Genomic DNA, 23,032 nt, shown 5'->3' with positions numbered 1-23,032 from the left:
TTCTCAGAAACCAATTAACCTACAAAGAGGTCTTTGAATGGTGGAAGGAAGCTGGAGCTTCTAGGGGAAATGCACATGAATACAGGCAGAACATACAGACTCCACACAGATAGCACCCCAGGCAGCAATGCTAACCACTGCCATCGTGCCATCCAGGAGTTCTAATTATGTATGGCAATTGAAATCAAAAGTATCATGCATATTCAGGTATTTTGTCATTAGCATGCTGTGATTGTACAGTATATATTCCCCATGACAGAAATCAATACAGAAGAGCACCAACAGACCAACTGCTTAACTGACAGCTACTCCATGCATCCTAAAATGGCCTGAACCTTTTTGAATTCTATTCCTTTTAATGCCTCAGCTCAAAAGAACCCACTTCAAACAGGAACTGCTTCAAGAAGATATGATGCTGCTGTTTACCATGTATTATTTATAATACCAACATGGCTGTCTTGAATTAAAAGCAGTTTTTCTTTTTCTCTTCAGGAGCAGAAAAATGTTGTGCTTTTAGGACATGCATTTTCTTTTCAAACACTAGATGGAATGAAACCATGAAAATTGAATCATTTTGTATTCATCATTTGCATTAGTCGTGACATAGCTAACATTGCTGTATCATTGAGTTTCTTGATCTGAATTCTCCAAATCATATTCGGAAATAACACTAAAATAACCCAATGTTAAATGATTGGTAAAATCTAGTAACAAAACTTCCACCAGGATCTAAAAAAGGCTTAATGTACTGTACATTGTCTAACTGTTTAAATACTATTCCTTGCAAAAAGAACAATTCCTTTGTACATTCTAGAACTCTAAACATTAATTGCTTTGTGGATTATCAACTCTTTAAGTGAGGGGGAGCCTGGGGGTTTGTTTTAACCAAATTCTAAAATTAAGCATTAGAGAGATTAAAGCAGGTACAGTAAATGTTGATTGAAATCACCTAGGAGCCAGGGTGACGAGTTTTTTTCTGGATATCTTCTTGTGTAAACAGCTGGAGCCATTACTAACAAAAATGCCAAATGATGAAGGTATAATAAAATACCACACTGTTCGGCAATTAATTCTACTCTTTCAGGTCTAGAAGTGAGTTAGTTTAGACAAATGGAGGACTGAGAATTAGCACAGATGGTGTTAAAAACGGACTCCACAAAATGACAAACTATTCATCATGTCATCTGTAGCTAAAGCAAACTGTTTTTTTTTTAGAATGTTTTTCAATTCCTTTGTCTTTTCATTTGCTGAGATCATAAATCGTGGTCATTCTTTTTTTGCTTCCAGTGATTTTGTAAGCGTATCTATGTATATAATCTACAGGACAAAATGCTTTAATTCTCTGTTGTCTGTCTTGGGTTTTGTGTAAGAACAAGCTTTGGTTCTTTATTAACGATCAAAAATAACCAAAGCAGAAAAAGGGTATCGGATTCCTGAATATTCAATTATGGCTTGCATTTTCGTTAAAAAAATCTGTGTCCTAGATTGTCAACTATCCTGCCTTTATCGAGTCAGATCTGTAAAATTAATCATTTAAGTAGTTGTTTATAGCTTCTTAAGGTCAGGAAAATTCTAAGGCTGGAAAAATGACACTACGTAGTTGTGGATTCACAGACCTTGTGTATCACCAGTCTTGTGCCTAGGTAAGACTAGGTAGTTTTAAGAGATTCCATAAATGGTACTAATCAAGGTCTGTGTAGCCTGTCTTAGAACTGAACTGCAAGAGGATAGTTTCGGGAGGCCACACTGATTGTGAGCTTTGAGTCAGAGACCTTTAATTTGAGTCTGTTATGTACAGTAGGGTTTTGGTGACCCTTATATCTCACGATCACAAAACCATTGAACAATGCATTTACTCTGGGATTCTAGGGAACACAAGCGGGGTTTCACTTTATATATACTGTGACATGAGCTTTTTTTCATCAGGAACATTGCCACCTTACAGAAATGTCTATACTGAATGCAGCAGGATCTACAAGTAGCTCTTCAGTAGACTAGGAATCAAAGGAAACTTTCAGTCTCCGTTCAGATAGATTTAAAATTGCATTCCGCCATTCATCATCATCATCATCTTTATCCAAGTCTGTTTAACTTACCATTCAGGGCCTGAATGGAGTCATGTTCTGCCTTGCACATTGTGCTTCCAGAGTTGGCTGTGCATTGCAGTGACCCATAAATAATAAGAATTCGTAGTGGGAATGTGACCTAAAAACTGTTTGAGTGGTGTTTGCAAGTGCATCTGAGCCCACGTCTGACCTCCAGCGCTTGATACCTTGTTTATGAGGCCATTAGAATGAAGAAGTCTTGAACCTTGCGTGCATCAGCATTTTGTATCGTAAATAAATCTCAGGTTACTGTTCGTCTTTGATCGACTGCAGCTGATTGGGTATGATAGAACAAAGATTTTTCCCCTGTCCCATGGAGCACTTCTGTGCCATTAACATGCACATGACGATGTTCAGAAGGCAGGAGTTCTGCTGAGTAACCCGTATGATTGATATAAAAGGAAGCCTGTTTTAATCACAGAAGAAAGTGCTTTTTTAACAGCCACTGGCTTCGTGCCCTTTCTCGTGGCCGCCTCAATTCACAGTCCATTAAGGTACATTTCGAAGCTGTTTTTTGAACCATTTAACAAAAGATCATTAAGCTGGATGTGGAATTAACAAATTTCGGCACCGAAACACATGCTGTTGGGGGTTCAATGAGTGCCAGTTAAAAAAGATTTGCTACTCTCCTGAGTGCAGGTCAGTGCAGCATTTCTAAAAGAAACCCATGCGTGCCCCCCCTGGCCAGGTTACTCACTTTATTTAGAGGTCGCATCCGATCATTTTACACATGGCCTTTCCGTGACTCATGCAACACGGCCATTTGTTTAAGTCGCAGTCAATCTATGTGGCACGTAAGGGGTGGCAGAATCAGGAGACATTCTGAAGGGCAGCACTAGGCTTTTATTGGGATGAAGGGGAGACAGAGGGGATGGACCCCTACCTGAGATTGCTAAGTTATTGACCAATATATCCTAAAACCTCAATCAAAAATATTTTTTGTGCCACAATGGCAAAGTTTGGGGTGTATCTGACTCTTTAAAACCAATATACCAGGTTTGTTTCCAAATGTTTCCAAATCGAACTGAACCTTTTTGATTGTGGTACAAAGAAGACTACAAAAAGCTACGGTATTTAAAATCCTCAAAGGCCCTGACAAAGCTAACCCAGTAAACTTCTTTGGAATGAAAAGTTAAACACAAACCAGAGGACGCAAGTGCATTTAAAACCGACAACTGGAAGCTACAGTACATGTCTTCATGCAAGGGCCTGTGGGAGCAGTTGCATATTGCTTTATGTACAGTAGTTTCCACAAATCTTCGAAGCACGGAGGAGATTAGTCCCGAGTCAAGTCTGGCAAAAAGAATGTGCTTGTGCCAAGTCATTGAAGGGTGACTCGGGGAAAGAAACTCTTGAAGTGTAGGACACTCTTCACGCAAGCAGGACAGTTTTGGATGCTTCGGTGCCGTTTCAGTTTGCCAAAGGAGTCAGCCAGTCTGTAAGAATTGACTGCAATTTTGTATTGTTAATAACAGTGCTGGAGAGAAAATGTAGAAATGAAAGTCCATTCACCCAGAGCTTCACAAACCATTTGAGGAGGCCAGCCCTACAGGCCTGTATGGGGGTCATGAAGCTAATTAGCCCTATAAAATAAGTCGCAGCCAAACTACACACCAGTGAGCACTGCTTTGATCTGGCCAACATTTGTATCCACTTGTAGAAGGGCATAGCACCCATCTGCATTAATCTGTGCAGTCTTCATTGTCACTGTCCATGTTATTGTGTTCTGTTTACTACTTTAATTGCTCCACAGTGCAGTTTTATGGTAGTTGTTGGAACAGTTAACTTGAGAAGCAGCCTGTCTTTTGTATAAGTGTACGGAAGTATAGTTATTAAAATACACAAATCAACACTGGCTGGATAAAAAAAAATCATTTCTGCTCTAGATGTACAGGACATATCAGGGAGTGTGGAGTTGCTGAGCCTCCACTGCAGGCATTTTGTGGCCATTTGGTGCGATCTTGCATGTACGAACACGCTGCCGGCACATTTAGTCCTTTTCATCCCCCCTCCTGTTCCAGCGGTCCGTCACTGGGCTGAACCGCAGGGGGCAGTTTCTGAAAGGGGGTGCATGTGACGTGAATATCTGTGTCACAGCACTCCAAATTAGGTGTGGGGGCTCAGGTTGGATGGAGGAAGGGAAAAGAGCGGTTCAAGACCGCGGAGGAAAAAAAAAAGTACTAAAAGCAGGTTCTGAAAGAGTTTTGAAATCAGAGCAGAGCTGTGATGGCACAGCAGTGAGGATTTAAAATTGTTTACATGGGGCTAAAGTACAGTAGGGTTAAAGGCCATTTCAGAGTTGTGGCATGGGCGTTTGTGGATAATGCAGAGGGCTATTCGGAAGGTAAAATGGAGTTAGGAAGATAACTTTCTCCTCACCCAGAAAGCAGTTCTCTACTGCCTGCAAGGTGAACCTACAGTACATTTGCATTCTGCTGTCCTCAGTTTGCCTTTATGTAGGACATTTAAAGAAGAACTGTCCGTTTTACAACAGGTCTGTAATGCTCTGCGCAGTGACGTCTGGTCTTGCCAGACTAGTTTCCGGTGGGCCGTCTTTTAATCTGCCACTGTGGGACTTGTATATGCAGGAAGTCTCTAGGGGTCTTCGGTATAGATGCTCTCTCCAGGTTAGAGTTTCAATGCATCAGTTGGGAGTTCTCAGGAAACAACTTTCCCCCCCACCCCCCTGTTTTTGCTTGTCTCGTGTCCTCAGGTTTGAATTCTGTCCTGAACATTTTACAAATATTTCAAAAAGACACAAAAAATAAGCAGGAATACGTTTTTAAATTCTCATGTCAAATATTAGGCCCGTCCTCTGTAGTCTCAGTATATTATGTTTTAATACTTCTTATTATGCTTTTTTGAGCTATTTTGTGGTCACATTCCTAAACCTCTTCAATAATAATTGAGCTTGGTCCGGATTGTTCTTTTTGTTGTCATCATTAAAACATCAGACGACAATCCTTTGGATTAATTCCATTTTGAGAAAAGTAAGCCTTGGAGAATCTTAGATAAATGACATAATTATGAGTCAAATCCTTGAAACACAGAGGAGATTAGCCCTGAGTCAAGAAACAAAAACTGTAGCTCAACAATGTGAAACATTTGTTTAATGTCATGTTACTGAAATGTTAGGTATGGAAATAAATATACCAATATGAAGGCCCCTGATTTATTTATCCCTGGAGGGGAAAAGATCATAATGCCCTTTGCTCTTTCAGACTGTACTACCAACAGGGGTTAGCAAGAGACAAAAGGAGTGCTGCTAATATAAACTGTTTCTCTGTGTATTTTGGAGAAACCTTTTTTTACATTAGAAAGTTCAAACAAAATACATCAATAGCAAATAGCCCAGATTTCCATAATTAAGCAGATGTGTGGCAGCCACAGGTGTACTGTTTCTCAGCTTGAATATTTACCTTAGATATTATTTTATTAAGTGCTCACATGTATGTGTGGTTGATTCCGTTTAATAAGTACTGTACATCAGGGCTTTAAAACCGCACCCGTTAAAGGAAGGAAGTGATTTCAAAATGCACTACGTTATTCAACACCATACAGATTTGGGTTTTGAAGGATTTGACGTAGAAATCTATGATTACTTGTCAGATTGAGGTTATAAGTTTATTTTCTTGTGCTTTGTTACAGGTGGTACAGACGCTGCAGTCAAGGAGAAAGACGACTCCTGATTACGGTAGGCGGCATACTGATTTGTGTCCCGCCTCTTACAGTGAAATAGTGGAACCTTTGTGAGAGTGTCTGAACTGGGGAGAGAAAGAATTAGTGTTTCTAGTTTCTTAATTATGTAGTAGAGAATTAATAACAGTTTGTGACAGGGCTTTAGTCATGCTTAATTTCACATTATTAATACACGGTGGCTCATGCATATGAATGGGTTCTTAAAGCATTTACAGTATTTAATGTCAATGCATGTTAGATGTAAGAGAGCATCATTTTGAGAAAGTAATTAATAATCACATGGGAGGAAAGGGGCCTCCAAACTTTTCTCACCAGCGCAACACATCAATTTCCATCAGGACCTCCAGTTTAAACTGTACTCAACTCACTCGATAGCAATTAAATACGGAGCATAATTAAAACTGAAATAATTAAGAGAAGAACTGCAGGGCAGCAGCTTCATAATAAATTAGTGTGAATCAAAATGCTGATTTTACACAGAAAGTGAGATCGAGCCAAGCTTTTTTTGCTCTGGGGACGTTTTTGGATTTGCTTTAAGGGTTCCCCAAATTAGATATCATTGTTTTAAGGGAACATCAGTGACTTCATAAAGGGAATCATTCCATAAGCTATGGTGAAAGCTACCATGCTCATTAATGTCTTAAAATGTTTTTTTTTCCACTGCTGTTAAGGGGAAGGAATTACTACTGTTGTTTTTGCTGCTAATTCTTTGGTATATCTGAGTACATCTTGTTATTACAGCAGTACTCCTAACCTTAACCCCCCAGAAGTAACTGTGCCTTCGTATTTTAATGTACCTTGGTGTGTAACAGTGGTTCCTGTCTGAGAGCTAGATCATGAGCATTATTATTGTGGTGAATAGCAGCAGATGACATTGTCGAAGAAGGTTAATTATACATGATCTCCTGTTGAAATCCTTCCTGAGTCTCTCATCCCAGACTAGGAGGAGTAATTGTACGCCTGTGGGGTAATAGCATGAATTCATTAGAAAATTCAGTAGAATTCCTTCAAAGGGGGCGTGTATAAAAAGAATGATATCTAGTTCTCCAGCTCCTTCTCTAGAGTGTGCTGTGCTCATGATGGTGTGGTCGCTCTGGCCAGGATTAAATGGTACTCCATGCTGCAGATTTAATGAGGTGTTTCTATGGCAACCTAATACACCTGCCATACAAAACTTGGAGCAAAATTATACCTGAAGAGACTCTTGATAATCCAAATTTGCGATTTCAGCCCAATGCATGCTAGTGAATTGTCTGTGGCAGAGCTGATCACGTTGAAACGCCTCTGTTCATTTTGAGGTGCTTAAAAGTGCACCGTGGAATCAAATATTTGTATATTGGTATGTTACATTGTGAAAGAGTAACTGAGCAGTTATAGGATTTTTCACTTGTATCGCAATGTCTACATTGAAAATTGACTACAGCTTAATATTCCTTTTTGACATTGAACAGAATATTTCATTTTCCTTGCTTTAGCTTATTTTGAGATTTTTTTTTAATCAAAGGATGTGGTTGAAATATATATTCATGTTCAATATATGACAGATTTATTGAGGAAATGCTTTTTATTCCTGTTTATATGTTCATTACCATTCCTCCAGGAGGCATGCCAACAAGACAGTTGCACAGTTTTATTTATCCTTTTCCACTTGATATTAGGCAGCCTGTAAGCTGGATTTTTCCTGGTTTTGTGTTGCTAGGTAGAGCAGTTTGGACTGTACTTAAATATATTGCACAGACAAAAAGCATTCCCTAAAATTATTAGCAGTCAGTGAAGCGTAATGGCGATATTACAAATTGCAAACACAGATCTAAATGGATAGAGTAAGTAGTGAGCAATACATCTTGTCAAGCAATAATACCATAAATAGCCAAGCTCACTGTGAAAAATATTCTGTGCGTATTATATATATATTCTATATATATTTTCAAAGGTACTACAAGAAGATAAGAAAAGTTACAAAAGACAGTTTCAGTTTGAGAGTGTAACCTTTCGATTCCTTTTATTTGTTACTACCTACTGTATTAACACATAAATAGGAAAGTTACTACAAGACAGCTGTGGGGCTTCAAAACCTTTTTTTTTACCATGAAATGCAGTAGTCATTTAATTTGGGGCTATCATTGTACTTGAAACAACTAACAAGTGTTTTGGCTTTTATGTTTTAGTGCTATCAGGACAGAAACGACGTGGCAAACAGTTTTTCATGAGTTTGAAAAATGAATGTCAAGTTAAAAACTGACCACAATGTTAAGTCAAATTAAATTAACCCTGTGTCGGTTCATTACATACACTACCAGATGTTTTTAACTTCACATTTTTCTTGCTCTATTTGAAGCAACTTAAAGTGTCTTCAAGTGTGGAATGAGTGCAGAGAGATTTCTTAGGCCTCTCCTTCCTTTCAATTTCAATTAGCAGCTCAGCATGTGATGTTGCAGTAGAACTCCAATTAAATAGCAAGTGTCATTTCTATCCATCTTTTTTCTGACCACTAATTCCAGTTCAGTGTCGTGGGAGAGCTGGGGAGTACACCTTGGACAGGTGCCCAGTCCATTGCAGGAGAGACACACTCACACCAGGGCCAGTTCTTTCAAAAACCAATTAACCTATTAGTATGTCTTTGGACTGTGGGAGGAAACTGGAGCACCCAGAGGACACCCACGTGAACATGGAGAGAACATACTGACTCCACACAGACAGACCCCCAGAGCCGCAGTGGAACCCAGGGCCCCAGTGCTGCACTTAGCAGAAACGCTAGCCACTGCATCACCATGTCACCCATACGTTTCTTTTGCTGTCCTTTATTCGTATGACTTGACAGTGTTCCTAATTTGTCTGCATTTGCAAAATGCATTTCTGCGCTTGTAGATCAAATTCCATTCAGTTTCTACGTTCTGATAAATTCTTTCTTAAATTCCTCATTGGAACTGACTAGCTGTCTTCACAGATTTTTTTATCAATGCTTTTATATTCAAAGTTTGTGCTCTAGTTTGTTTAGCATGCAACTTGACACTACATCAGACTTAAAGTCAAATAAAGAGACTTGAATAGAGGTGGCCTGCAGTTCTCTGTTAAGTTAGTATTTGCTCATTCGCCTGTCAGTTCTCACAACTTGCCTCCTGCAGATCCAGCTGAGAGAATCTGCACACATCTTTTGCTAAAGATGAAAAAATAATATTTTATTGCTTTTGCCCGTTATACAGAGAAGAATTTAGAAATTATTCATCATCAATCAAATTTGATTTGCGTTTGTGTTGCTTTGTCACTAAAAGACTAACCTGGTTTCGACAAGCATATTATAGGGTTATGATTTAACAGCACATTTAAAACAGAGGAATTGTGTTTGTGGAAGGATACTAAGGTATTGACAGAACCAGATGTGGAAATAACTCCTTTTTCACAGTCCTGATCAGTGCTGGGTTGGTAGGGGATCATTTTGGCAGGGATATAGCTGTTGTTCCATACAGGAATGTAAGCTTACATATCAAGTTTGTCTTAGGAATAAGAAAAACAAGAATTTCTCATTGCATCAAAGAACACGTCTTGGAGAACCAAACCTTTTATTTTGTCTATACATAACACTGTCTGTACTTTATTATACTTTGGGCACAGTGCATCCATTCATTTTCTAACCGATTCATTCAGTTCAGGGTCATGGAGGATGCCTGGAGCCTATCACAGCAAGCAAGAGATTCAAGGCAGGGAACACCCTGGATGGTACGCCAGTCCATCGCAGGACACGCATAGAAACAGATTCACACTCTCTCAACATTCCCAGAAGCCAGTTAACCTCCCCCTATGTCTTTCGACTGTGGGAGGAAACCAGAGCACATGGAAGAAACTCACACAAACACAAGGAGAACACTCAAACTCCACGTGGATAGTAATAATAAGAAGAATTGCTTACGCTTATATAGCGCTATTCTGGACACTCCACTTAAAGAGCTTTACAGGTAATGGGGACTCCCCTCCACCACCACCAGTGTGCAGCAGCCACAGTGCGCCAGAACACTCCCCGCGCATCAGCTATTAGTGGGGAGGAGAGAGTGATGAAGCCAGCTAATAGATAAGGATTATTAGGAGGCCATAATTGGTAAAGGCCAATTTAGTTTTTCTCAGTATCCCAGGTCTGGTGTTGAACACAGGGCCCCAGTGCTGGGAGGCAGAAATGCTAACCACTGTACCACTGTACCACCCATAGGTATAAAACAACACTGTATCCTGTGCTTTGGAAATGTTAATGCAGCATTTAACATTCTAAGTGAATTACAGACAGCTCTCATTGGGGTCCTCTTTCTGGATGTACAAGTGCCACAGCCTGCAGTAAATTTACAACAGCAGCTAGAAAATGCAGCTACAAATGCAGACTAACAGTGCTGTACCAACAGCAATTAATTCTTCCCCCCCAGTTCTGTGGGCTGGCTCTGTCTGCAGACGGTGCAATTAATCTGTAGAAAAATAGCTCGTAATAAACTTGTTAAAAACTTGACACAGAAGTGATGATACGCCGACTTGCCAGAATTCCAAAGGAGGGAGAGAATTGAATATTCAGAGTGGGTGCTGTGTTGCCCTTGCAACAGCTGTACAATTGCTCTACAAACCACACACCTGAGCTCAGTGACCATTCTGCATGTTAAGTGTGCAGAGCTCTAGTACCTAAATCCTACGAATAGGATGGTAAGAATGATTTTTGCAGGGGCTGCAGAGTGTAAACCGTTTCTATGGGAAACTGAATGAAAACTACAGCCTTGCATCCGTCAGTTTTAAAAGAGGGGAAAAAAGAAGATTGCAATTTTGTAAATCAAAAAGAAGTTTTGCTTTTGTTTTTCCTTGTACTGAGCAGACTGTGCTTTGTTTTGAAGTGCCAGTGCATTGTCATTACGAGCTGAATTCAGTGCCTGTGAGTGGTATCCTACCTGACTCAATTAGCAGTTTTATGTGGACAGAGACACAGAGTCACAGGGTCAATCTGTGTCTGATTTAATGAAGAAGGATGTGGTTGCCATTACTCAGAACTGAATGTGTTTTAAACACGATTTTCATCTTGGCCTGTTTTACCAACTGTTCCTAATAGCAGCCATTCCGTAGCTCTGTTTTTTAGGATTGAACACTGATCTCTTGTGCAGCAGAAAGGACAGGAGAGCTTTGATTTCTTTCTGTTTAAGCAGCTGATGACTATTACTGTGGCAGCGAACCCAACCCCTGATAATTCAGTGTCAGAAAGGAGTGTAAAAGCACTAAATGGAGACAAAGTAGCAAATCAGAGAAGGGACTTGGGCAATTTGGCAGTAAGTGTGAATAAGTAGCACAGTCCTCAAGGCTGTGCTCAGTCACCTTCATTGCAGTGGTGAGCCTGATAATTATCCACAGTACAGAGTTGCAAACAACGTACAGAAAAACCGGTGCTTTAATCTGCTGAAGCATGCTTTAGTTTATTCAATTGCTAAATCACACATCGGCGTGCGCTTGCTACAGCTCCTGTGGGGCATTTGTTATGTGGTTAGTAAATAACTGAACACTGTGATAGTGAATGGAGCAGCACTATAACAAAACAACAAGCCCAAACTGGAGATTACTCCAACCTGCTATTGTCAATTAGCTTGGTCTTGTGCAGCCGGGAATTCAAATGGCAATTCAAAAGGCTGGCTTTTGCAACATGGAAATGAAAGTTCTTTGGAAACTATGGGTATTTTCGTTACTTTATAGGATATAAATGTTTATAGGATATAAATGTTGGCGTTCGTTTGTATTGGAAATGGTGTGTTCCATAAGAGACATATAAAATGACAAGTAGACATCTATGTTACAGAATAGGAGTAAAAACTGAATAGCTTCACTCCTGATGTCACCTAATCTTGGCCCATGTGGGTGTATTTGTTGCTACTTGGTTCACAAGTACATTTCTTACAGTGACCTAATTGTACAGTATGTGGTGGCAGGTAGGTAAAATATCTTATATTTATATCTTAAGGAGATATAGTGATTTGTGTTTGCTAGTGAGAGGTGTCTTTCATGTAACTATTGAGAAAGGCCTTGTGGATATTTTTCTCATGGTGTGACCAGTCAAGAAATCAAAAATAAATCTTTGAGAAAGTAACTTTCCAATTATGTAGCACTGTGATTCACTGGAGATCTTAAATTTGTATTGATAATGCAAGATATCAAAGATATCTAGTGCTTTGCTTAATTTTTAAATCCTTTTACATTTCTGTGAATTCTCTCGAAATAAATGAACAAACCTGGATTATTCAGCAGCTGGCTTTGCCTCTTCAACAAAAACCTGTAGTTTATCAATAGTGAAAAAGTTCTTTGCGATGGGAGTGTTATTTGTGATCATAGTTGGCTATAGTATACTGCCAGCAGCTGAATCTACAGTTTTGTTTTTGATCCTGATTTATTGAGAAGCTGTTCACCCTGGCGGTAAACTGAGATAGTCCTGTAGCCCAACTGGGGGGTGTTGAACCCTTCTCCTCCAGGAGACCAAGCAGTTCTCCGAGTGGCCGCCGTCACATTCTGTCAGGTTATAGAGCCACGCACAACCTGTGAGGATATTTTTAGCATGATGTCCCCGATAGTTCCTCACTTGTGGGGAATCGAAAGGCAAGCACTAAAAAGTGAGATGATAAGTGGATTTTTAATAATCTCTATCTTTGCTTCATAAATTGTTTGAGGCCAGGCTTGTTTGTTTTCCCCTAATTGCCTGAGCAATAAATCACGTGCCAGTGACACAAAAGTCGCAATAAAAGTAATAAAAAACGCTGCTGGTTGGGTGACCATCGCATCAACTCCAATGCAGAATAACGGGCCTCCCGGATTGCTTTGAAGATTGACTGATCTTTGAGACAAGATTTGCTGTCTTGCCGATTCGTTAGATGACGGGGATTATTAGAAAAGAAGTTTGTCCTGTTTGCTTTGCAGCTTCTTTGCCTAGAAGAGGGGTTTCCAGTTCTCGTTCTGTGGGGCTCACTCTGCAGCTCTGCTCCTAAATCACGTCATCGCTGGCTTAATTAGAGCAGTTGAACCATCTCCCCCCAGCCGTGCAGCTCCCTTAAAGAGACCTAGAAATCCCGCAGACCCCAGGACCAGGATGGGACATCCCTGGCCTCGAACCATTCCATCGCTTAGTGACACATCGAGGACAAAGTCAAAATGCACTTTGGAGGAGCACTTTGGAGACTGTCCTGCAATTCTCCATCTATTTCAGAAAGAGGATTTAGAACCCTCTTGTTCAGTGCTGTTCAGTTATGTGATCTAACACTGTTACACTCAGTTATAACTGTTAATAACATAGTGGCACAGTATACTGTGTGTGGCTGTAGCACATGAAGGACCTGCCCCCTATTTCCATGTGATGTGACTCGATTGTTTCAGATAAACAGTACGAAGCCCACCAGACAACTGAAACTAAAATAAACAACCCTTGTATTAAAATGAAACTAAATGTGGTGAACAGTGTAAGAAAAGATAACACTTAAGTGGTATATTCTAAAGAAGCACATTGCAAGATCCTATTGTGTGGTTGATTTACATCAAAGTTAAGCGTTTCAATGGCAAGAAAAAACCTCTAAATCTGGCTTTTTAGGAAGTTCGGCTATTTAATACTTGTATTAAGCTGTTTTATGGGCTCAATTTCTGTAGGAACTTCAACTGGGAACCTCAGTCTGGTACAGTATTGCAAACACTGCTGGAGAAATTTTAAAAGCTCTTGGGAGATCTTTTGAATTTGAAGCATGTTAGGCATCCATTGGCTGTGATGCTTTAAGGAGAAGGTTTATTCAGAGGGAACTAAAATCTGCACATGAAGTTTCAGAACATTCTGAAGTAGTAGTATTTTTATTGTAAATGGAATAATTCCTAGTCCATCTTCAGTGTATTTGCAAGACATTTAGACTTGTATCATTGCAACAATATTGAAAATTACACTTTAAAAAGGTATGCTGCTTTTTTAGATTTTTACACTACACAAATATTGTTTTATCCTAATAGTTTTTGTTCATTATTATGAGTCAATATTATGAGTAATTGAATGTGCCTCTTCTTTTTAAAACTTTAACAAAGCTACAATGAAATGAGACTGCCATCCATTCTCTAACTGCTTTTTCCAATTCAGGGTCACAGGGGAGAAAGTGCTTATCTAGCAAGGCTGGGTAGACTCTAAACAAGACACCAGTCCATCACAGGGCAGATACAGAAACAGACACAGACACTCACACCACGGCCAATTTTCCCAACAGCCAATTAACCTACCACTATGTCTTTGGACTGTTGGAGCAAACTGGAGCACCCAGAGGAAGCCCATGCCAACACAGGGAGAACATCCAAGCTCCATGCAGCCAGTGTCTGGAATTGCTCCTAATCAATGCTGATCACGGCTCCACCATGCTGCCTGCGTTTAGACTTCCAAATCAAGTGTCGGTCAGGAATGCTGATCTCAGTAGTGCAACCTGTGTTTGTGCTGAAAATCCACCAAGTTGTGTCAGGAGCCGAAAGCTCACTGCCATTTTTCAGAGCTCCAACCAGAGGTGCAATTCCAACAAAAGCAAGCCATTTCCTGGGCTGTAGCCCCTAGACTGGGATCCCCCTTCCAAGACCAGTCCTGCAGACTGGCTTAGATAGGGCATTGGTGTGAAAATGCCCGCAGCCCCGTTATACTTCGGATTTGACTTTGTAAAACAAATATTTGATGGGATTTGCACAGCGTATTACCTCTGTTCATTTGATTCTGTGAGAACCTTAAATAACCTGTTTCAGATCTTGTTCCAATGGGATTTCATGTGTTAACCCTATCCAGGAATCTGCCGGTTTTAAATTTGTAGATCACACTGTTTACAGCTCTCTCCCCTTAAAAACTCCCAACGAATAAGGTTAGGACACGAATACAATGCAGTGAGCGTTTGCTGTTGTTCTTTTGAGGGGGAAAAAAAATACAATTTTGTTTCCCATTGCATTTGCTTCCACATTTATCAGAGACTAACAGCAGCAGGATATAACAAAAAAAAGAATAGGTTGGGATGCTGCCTCTATATTTGTACATAAAACAAAAATGCAAGATTATGAAAAGGCAAAGGTCAGAACATATGAGTCTGCGATTACCAACCAATGTGGAGCTCTCCTCATGTGGCTCTTGAGATAGAGTCAGATAAATCTCTGAGCAAAGCAATAAGTTCTTCGCAGAAATGTCAGGTGTATTATTTTTAATCCAAATTGTGCCAACCCAGGTAAATAGATTCCGGGCTATAGATCTACAGTTCAGACACGAGGCACGTGAAATGTCCGATCATTCACTTACAATCAAATGGGCCAGGAAAGAAGGAGAAAACGGGCATCTCTGATGGAAAAAAACCACCACAGTTAAATGCTGTTCAGAGCCACTACAGCAGGAGCTCTGAACCAGCTCATTATGCCTGTCAGTAAATGGCACACATTGGAAGCTTAAATCTTCCACAAGGAAAGCAGAAAATGCAATCATTTCACACAGAGGGTGATCGGGGGCTTTTCACAGAGTACAGCTTCAGGTGTACCACACCTTCCCAAAGACATTTTGGGAAATATGGGAGATTTTCTAGAGGTGCATGCTGAACGCATTGTCTTGACCTTTAGACAACAGGGAGCACTGCAGCATTTTTGAAAGGCAAGATCTGGGTTCGAGTTAGTGGATCTGTTTTTCCCCATGGATCCTTACATGCTGAAGGAATGCACCTCCTTCCAGGTGATAAGGTTTCATCTGCTCAGTGCAGACCCTAAATCTGCACAGCTTCTGTGGAGCGATTAGCAATCACATGACGGTCAGTGCGCAGAGTTGACAGATGTCCTAGGTTTTGCAAATAGCTTTTCGGCCGAGGGTGTGCTTGTATCTAAACCACATACAGCGCCCTTAAGGTGAGAGTGGCTTTCTGTCTGAAATAACATTATCTATAAATAAATAAAATAAATTTGTTCCAAATTGTCTGCCTCTCAGACCTTGTAGCATCTGTAAGATGGATTTATTCCCCTTCACCCAGTCATACACAATGAAAGGGGCTTTACTCTTGTACCAGAACCATTTTTCCTTCTTTTATAGCCTCGTGCTCGCCTTCCCTTTTAAGAACTTAGTCACCATTCTCTGCGCAGGCACTTTTTTGTGCACAGTGCTCTCAAATTAGCACAATTATTCATGCCTTTCTCATCTGCTTGTGATAGATGGATATTGAAACATCCTTGCCTGTTTTTATTTCCTCACACTTCACAAAAGTTGTTTGAGACATTTGCCTGTGAACTAGCTCAACTCTCAGGTGGTTTATGGAATATCGTCTAATTTTGCAATGCATTTCCTCCCAGGTCTTCCTAAAATAGTGGATCTGTGATAACTGTTGTGTCAACAAAACATTTTTATCTTCTGTTTATACTAATCGTCTCCAGCTTTTTTGTATCCCTGCTTCCAATACAAATCCGTTTTTCATGCTCATCTGCAGGTGTGCCTGAATTCAGGAGTCTCATCTGGTCGACCATAATATAATCATTTTCATATGACTTAACCCTCTTTCTTGCTCATGTTGGAAAACATGCCCAATTATGAAATTGTAGTCTACCATTAAAAAGTCCTTTACCTTTTGGGAGATTTTTGTTAAATCCATTGTGTGCTTTGCTAGCTAAATGCAGATTAATTTTTCAACCTGCTGCTCATTTGACTGTTTTTTGAAAAGAGCTGTTTAAAAGAGCTCTGGCATATTACGATATATAGAGCTCATCCACCTCCAAAATAAAAATAAAAAACAATAGAAGTTTATTTTTTCTCTGATATATGTACTCCCTTCTGAAGCATGAACTGTCTGCCTTTAGCCAGGCGTTTTTCTCTGTTGCAGTCTGAGCTGGCCGATTTAGCACAAATGTGTGACAAAACAGCTCATTCTAATATGGCAGACCACAGGGGCATAACAATTTGGTAGTCTGCCCTGAGAGGGACCTGATCTCTGAAGTGAGACTTTTGTTGAAGGTTTTTCTTTCTTGGTTGGGGGTAATACTACTTATCTTCATCAAAAAGATGTCCACTAGATTAGTAATTCATTGCATTTATACAGTGCTTTCCAATGAAATGCCTTCATTCACCATTAAAGCACAGTGCCCACTTACTGTAAGTGACACTTGCCAACTCTGCACTTCATACTGGGGCTAACACTCCTACACTTACTGTACATGGGATCTTTAATGACTTCAAAGTCGTGACCCTGGTTTAATGTCTCTTCCGAATAATACCAACAACGACAGTACAGTCACCATCCTGTGGAAATGTGGAGCCAGAGAAAAGAACACCACCTACTGGTCGACCACCTCAACTTGCATCAGCAACCTAGTGTCCCTTAGAGGCCTCCGTCCCAGTACTCTGGCTTAGTACAGCAAGTGCTGTGTAGGTAATAAGTGAAAGGCTGGACCCATGTTGAAATGGTAAGATAAAAATAGTTTTCTCCCACAATATAATATATAAGTATCTGTGAATGCTTGAATCCCACATGCTCATGCTTCAGGTCTCACACCCACACACAGGCACTTAGAAGGCAGGCTAAACAGATTCAGATGGTGTTTTGGAGGTGTACAAATAGAATTCTGTAATAGAATATGAATCTGGTATTATACTGTGTAAATATAGTACTGTTGAAGTCTCTGCTTCAACAAGCTGTATCTTGTGAGGAAAATATTGGGTTTTCGTATACAAGTTTATAACTGAAAAATAGATAAAAAAATACTTCTATAATGCTTAATATGAAAAGCGAAAGTGACATTTTGTAATGCCCACTTGAGGCAGCACAGTTAGAGAACTGACGTCATCCCTATTGCCAGAGTAATACCCCATATAACACCCCACCCAATCAATTTGTTGATTTTAAATATACTGACACTTGCTGACATTTCTGCCCATAAAAACTTAAGATTGTTTAAAAGAAATGCTTTTTTTTCCCCCTCACGGTGCGGTAAAGATAGTACTACTGAATTTCACTGAAGTGTTTTTTTTTTTTAGCTCAGTCACAATAATATCACTCAAGACATTTCTGCCCAGTTCTTGTTTGTGGAGCCCCTGCTCTGGTCTCATTGGTATCCCATTGGTATCGCTCCGATATCACACGAGTATCAGCTCAGCAGGTGCTGTAATAAGACTGGCAGCTGCTGTGTTTGTTCACTGCTCCAAACTGGGCTTTTGTTCTTTCTGTCCCAGAAAGGATTTGTAAAAACGGGAAAAGAAGAAAACATTCTGTCAAACAGTGCTCATTTCTGAAACATCTTTTGCCTTTTTTTAGGTGTTACTTTTTTAATTAACACTTTTCCCCTATATTTAGAATGCCTGCATCCATTTCTTCATGACAGATTGCTGTATTAAAATATTTCATTAAAGATAAAGAGAACGATCGATTGTTGAAAGGAAAGGTTTCGTTTTGCACTTTTTAAAAGTGCATTTTGGGGGAAAAAGCAATAATCATAGTATTAGTTAAGTGTCCCCAGAGGTAAATTATTTGATGTCTGTGAGGGTGAAGGAGGAGCAATTCTAATTGCATGGATTTTCATTAATTGCCTGGAGTTCACAGTACACTCTTATTTTTGTGTACTGTATACACAGGATTTTCATACAGTATAAGCTAAACTGTTCCTTATCTATAAGAAAATCCTAATTGCTCATTTCTGTTTCCGGATCTGAATTTAGGATGCATTCACATACTGTATGAGGCAGATTAAAGGACATGTCGTCCATTTTACTGACACTGCTTCACGCAATAGTATCAGTGAACGATACTAAGTTTTTAATCTCTTTTTCATATATATACTGTATAATACAGTATACAAACCCGGCATACCCCACATATTACTAAACACTCACAACAAAAAGAAGATATTTCAACCTTTTTACATACTTAATTGTGTTCCTCTAAGATTGAGTGTGCTGAAGAACTTGAGAAAAAATGTAATGCATTTAGGCAGTATGAGCTAAATTGTTTGCTAGTTACCAGGATGGAATGGCAGACTGAGCGTGTCCAGCCAGTGTTTGTACTGTACGTGGAGCCCGCTCTTTATCTATGCGGTAAATAAAGATTTGATCCACTAGAGGGTCTCCCTGGGATAAAGCACACCAAAAGAGTGGTTTGGTACCGTACCAACTAGAGCTAGGAAACATCCGGAGGTTTCTAGTCATTTCCAGCGATGCTGGCCCAAGAAACTCTTCTCTCGGCAGCCTTATTCTGAAGGGGTTTGTTCTCATTGTGCGGGGAGCAGAATAAACATGGTCTCATTTGTCTAAAATGACAAGCTGGATCTGTTACAGCTCAACATGGCTAGGTAGGGTTGTTTTTTTTCTTCACCCTGTTAGAAATCATCTCGGCCTTTTACTCATTTCACACCTTCCTGCCTGTATCCCAAGCTTGTTTTTCTGGGGTTCCCGATTGACTGACTGACATGCAGTGTTCACACAAGCACCGGTGGTAGGCAGGGTGTTAATTTGGCTCAAGATTCCCAAGTACATCAGCCTTTGTCTTTGTCTTCTCTGATTTATTTTGTCAGCCATAGCCCTGCCCTCTTAAAATGTTCAAAGTTCACTTATCTTCCAGTTTTCCCTTTCGAGGCTCAAAAACGCGTGCAGCGGCAGTCTAAAACGCTCACGCACAATATCTAAAAAAAATGACCGAAAGGGATGTTAAGAATAAGAAAATAAAGTTTCCGTTCTGACTGTCTTAAGTGACAAAGGTCTAATCATAAGTAACAACAGAGAAAGAAAAAAATGTCAGTTCACATGGAAAAATTCCTTAAAATGCTTATACAGTATGATATTTTACGTTTTATGAAGTAACAGCTGAAGGGAGAAATTTGCCTTTTTCAGATAACCTGTTGCTGTCATCCAAGTTCTATTTCAAATCCAACTAAATTCACAAATCTTTTAGTCAAGATTATTAAATCCCCACACTCAAAAGCATTTTTTTTAAATCTTTCATCCAGTTGTTTCAATTCCAAACTGAATTTTAAGAAACAATACAAAATGTTTTCCCCATATATAGCCACATTAGGTCTGTCGCACTGTGCAGTATGCAACCCTACTGGTTTAATTTTAAGTTACAGAAACAAGAAGGCTTTGCACTGTAAGCATTTAAATTCTTTTTTCACACTGTGCCTACCCTTCTTATTACCTGCTATTTATTTTTGAAAGCAGATTTCAACTTTTTTTTAAACAGGAGCAGGTGTGCTTGGGGTGATATCGGCACCACTGCCTAAGGTTATGCAGAAACGGTTTTCTTTAACAAAATTTAAAAGAATAGAAAGGATTACCCATTGTCCAGTTGAATGTTTCTTCACGGTCACATTTTTCAGTGCGCAGATTAACATTTACATTAATTTTAAACCGTTTAATTTGGTAGAAAATGAAAATCCCTACAAAAAATTCCTCAGAATAAAAAAATTGTTTGATGATATTCTCATCACCATCCAGCTTAAAAACGGCCTTCGTGCTAAATTACTGGTATACTGAAAATAAAAAAAGAAATTACCTGCAATTTTTCACACTGTAGTTGCCCAGACAGCCTCATTTTTTCTGTATTAATTATTCATTTTATGATCACAGGCCACTAACAGGTACCTCTGCACAAAATTGCAATTCAGGATAATGACGGAGGTAGTAAATAGTAACAGGAGAAGCCTATTGAGGGTGATGAGAAAAGACAATATAAAAAAACGCTGTTGTTAAAGTCCTTTCAGCTTGCAGATGTTTCCTTTCAGATTCCTCTTAAGCTGTTAAGCTGCAGGTAGTGTTTTATTTGTAGGCAGCATTTACTTTGGTGCTTTGCAATTATGCAGTAGTTGCTAGGATGCCAGTATCAGCACCACACAGCTGACATTTGTGCCAAGCGTAGCTGTAACCAGTGTACTTTGAACAATACAAAAGGAACTGTACGCATACAAATCCCAAGAGTAAGAAAATGTGCAAGGTGTTTGCTGAACCTGTCCGCTTTTCCAAACAAGCAAGATTGGATGAAACAGACAGCACCTGCGCAGCCAGAACTACATGCAAAGTTTGTAACTCCTGCTTACCTGCCAGTCTCTCCTCGGTCTCGCACTCGCGAATTTATTTCTGTTATCCCTTCTTCCCCGCTAGCCAAACCTGAACATTTTCCACACGGCTTTCGGGCTCCTCACTTTTCAGACAGCTACGGGCAAAGCCATTCCATCCGTCTGAGGCAAAAGCTTAAAACCCCCTTAAACTTCTTCATCTCCATCAATCCTCGCGTTGCGGCTTCTCGCCCGGTGCGTGCCTGGGCGAGCTCTCCAGACGCTGTCGCTCGCCGACGGTCTCCTACTCCTCTTGGCTCATTTGTTCTTTTGCTTTCCAAAAATAATAATTGAAGAAAAGAAGTCGCCCCCACCAGCAGTACCAGTACCTCTGGCTTGGAAGAGGTGGCTAAGTAACAATTTCCCAGCATGAAAACCACATGGGTGCTCTTTAGCCCTTAACTCCTGCTTTGGAGCTCAGTAAAGATGTGTGCTCGTGTTGTAGTTTGAAGCCTTTTTGAGCGTTTTTCTCCTTTTTAAAAAAAAACATTTGGCTTTCCCCTCTTTCCCCTTCTCTCTGTCTTTGCTATCTGATCCAGATCTGCTGCAGTTTCTCTCTCTCTCTCTCTTTCTCTCTCTCTGTTGCTCGCTCGCTCGCTCTCCCAGCGTGTCACAGTAGCTGGCACTCAAAGCCACTGTGGGCTCATTCCACACACTCCCTCCTGCTGTACTGCCAATGAACAGCAACTTGATGTACAAATAAGTACACCTAAAGCCGTACATCAGCATTTCTTTTATGTTTTTGATCAAATCCATGCGAAAGGCTTGTATTGGCGCTTGAAATTTTCCTGTGCACTGTGGTGTGGCTTCCTTCAGCTGCAGTCCAGCCATCTCTCTTAGCAATAACAGGTTGTTGCTTTGTGTTGTCGTGTTTTTTTTTCCTTTCCTTTTTTCTGTATCAATCGTCATAGCCTCCCCAGCAACAGCCTCTGCCCTTCAAGAGAATCTCTCCCCTTCAGCTGTTAATTTTTTTTTTTGTATCCCCATATGTTTTGGAAGACGAGAACTCTTTGCCAAGGTATGTGGAAGTCCTTCTGCTCAGCCGAAATGCCGAACCATATAGATTTGTTTTTTGGGTTCTACTCTGTAACTTCCATACTTCTTGCCAATATCGGTGAACGTTGCACGATGTTTTCAGAAAGTTATTTTCAGGGCATTGGGTTTAAACTTTTGGAAAGCCTCCAGCCTTTTCCACCACATTCTAAAAAAAAAACCCCTTTGGGTGAATACGACCCTGTTGAGATTTACGTAGTCTTCGACTCTCCGTAAAGATGCGCACGATTGTGGACTTATGGTGGGTGATGTGATGAGGCCGAGGGTCATGGGGTTTCATGTTAAAGGGAGGCATCGGGGGACCAGGAGAGCTTGTGCAGCCTGCAGGGGAATTTGCATATTTATGAGGGTGATGCTGAGGAAAGCCATGGGCGGACATTATTACTGAGACCCCTCGTAGCTTCCTGGATTGCCAGATGAACAGGAAGTTGAGCAGCATTTTCACCAGACTGTTGTGAATGCTAATAATACTCTCATTGAGAGTGCGCATCTCTGCTGCAGAACGGGTATGGTCTTTAAATGAAAGGGAAGGTCCTTAAACGATGTGAATAATAGATATTATTGGCCTGCAGCCGGGCTCCCTCAGAAGTTTGCTGTGTACATATTAATTAGTTAAGCTGTGTACTAAAAAGACTTACCATCAGGAAGGAAGGATCTTGGAAGTATTTGTTTTTCTCTTGCCACGTTATCGACAGTCACTTTGACCTCTGTGGGTGCATTAATAGTATTCAGGTTTAATAATTCATGGGACTTATTTATTGCTGTTTTAAAAGCCAACTTACTTGCTCCTTATCTTTTGCAGTCTTTATTAAAACTGGAGTCATTTTCTCAAGCTTATTATTTTTCAGAAATAATTGACAGTTCCAGTTTATTGGGTTTTTTTTTTGGTATCAGAGGGGAGCAGTTCTGCTGTACTGTGCGATATAAAATCCGAAGGCCAAATTGCTTTTTTTGAAAAGCTTCCGTCGGTTTTTGCTTCCCACATGCATTTGGTTTCTAATTTAAAACCCGCATTTCCATTGGAAGAATCCTTCATTGTCTTAATTTCAGAGATCAACTTCAGTCAGCTTAAACAAAAACAGATGCAGAACGCATTTAAGCGGAAAATTGGGTGTGTA

General features: G+C 40.1%; 1 protein-coding gene across 1 annotated transcript in view; it reads right to left on the bottom strand.

The window, feature by feature from the left end:
- Positions 1–21,383, bottom strand: part of kcnj12a (potassium inwardly rectifying channel subfamily J member 12a) — a 31,213-nt gene extending 9,830 nt beyond the window's left edge. The window contains exon 1 of the mRNA XM_088936859.1: positions 20,844–21,383. The gene's annotated coding sequence lies outside the window, so the exon portion shown is untranslated. The remainder of the gene's footprint in view (positions 1–20,843) is intronic.
- Between the last annotated feature and the right edge of the window lie 1,649 nt (positions 21,384–23,032).

The sequence above is a fragment of the Atractosteus spatula genome, chromosome 18 (genome assembly GCF_055471065.1).
Source record: "Atractosteus spatula isolate fAtrSpa1 chromosome 18, fAtrSpa1.hap1, whole genome shotgun sequence".
Classification (NCBI taxonomy): Eukaryota; Metazoa; Chordata; class Actinopteri; order Semionotiformes; family Lepisosteidae; genus Atractosteus; species Atractosteus spatula.
Note: the sequence above shows the minus strand (reverse complement) of the source record. Positions and strands in the feature narration are given on the sequence as shown.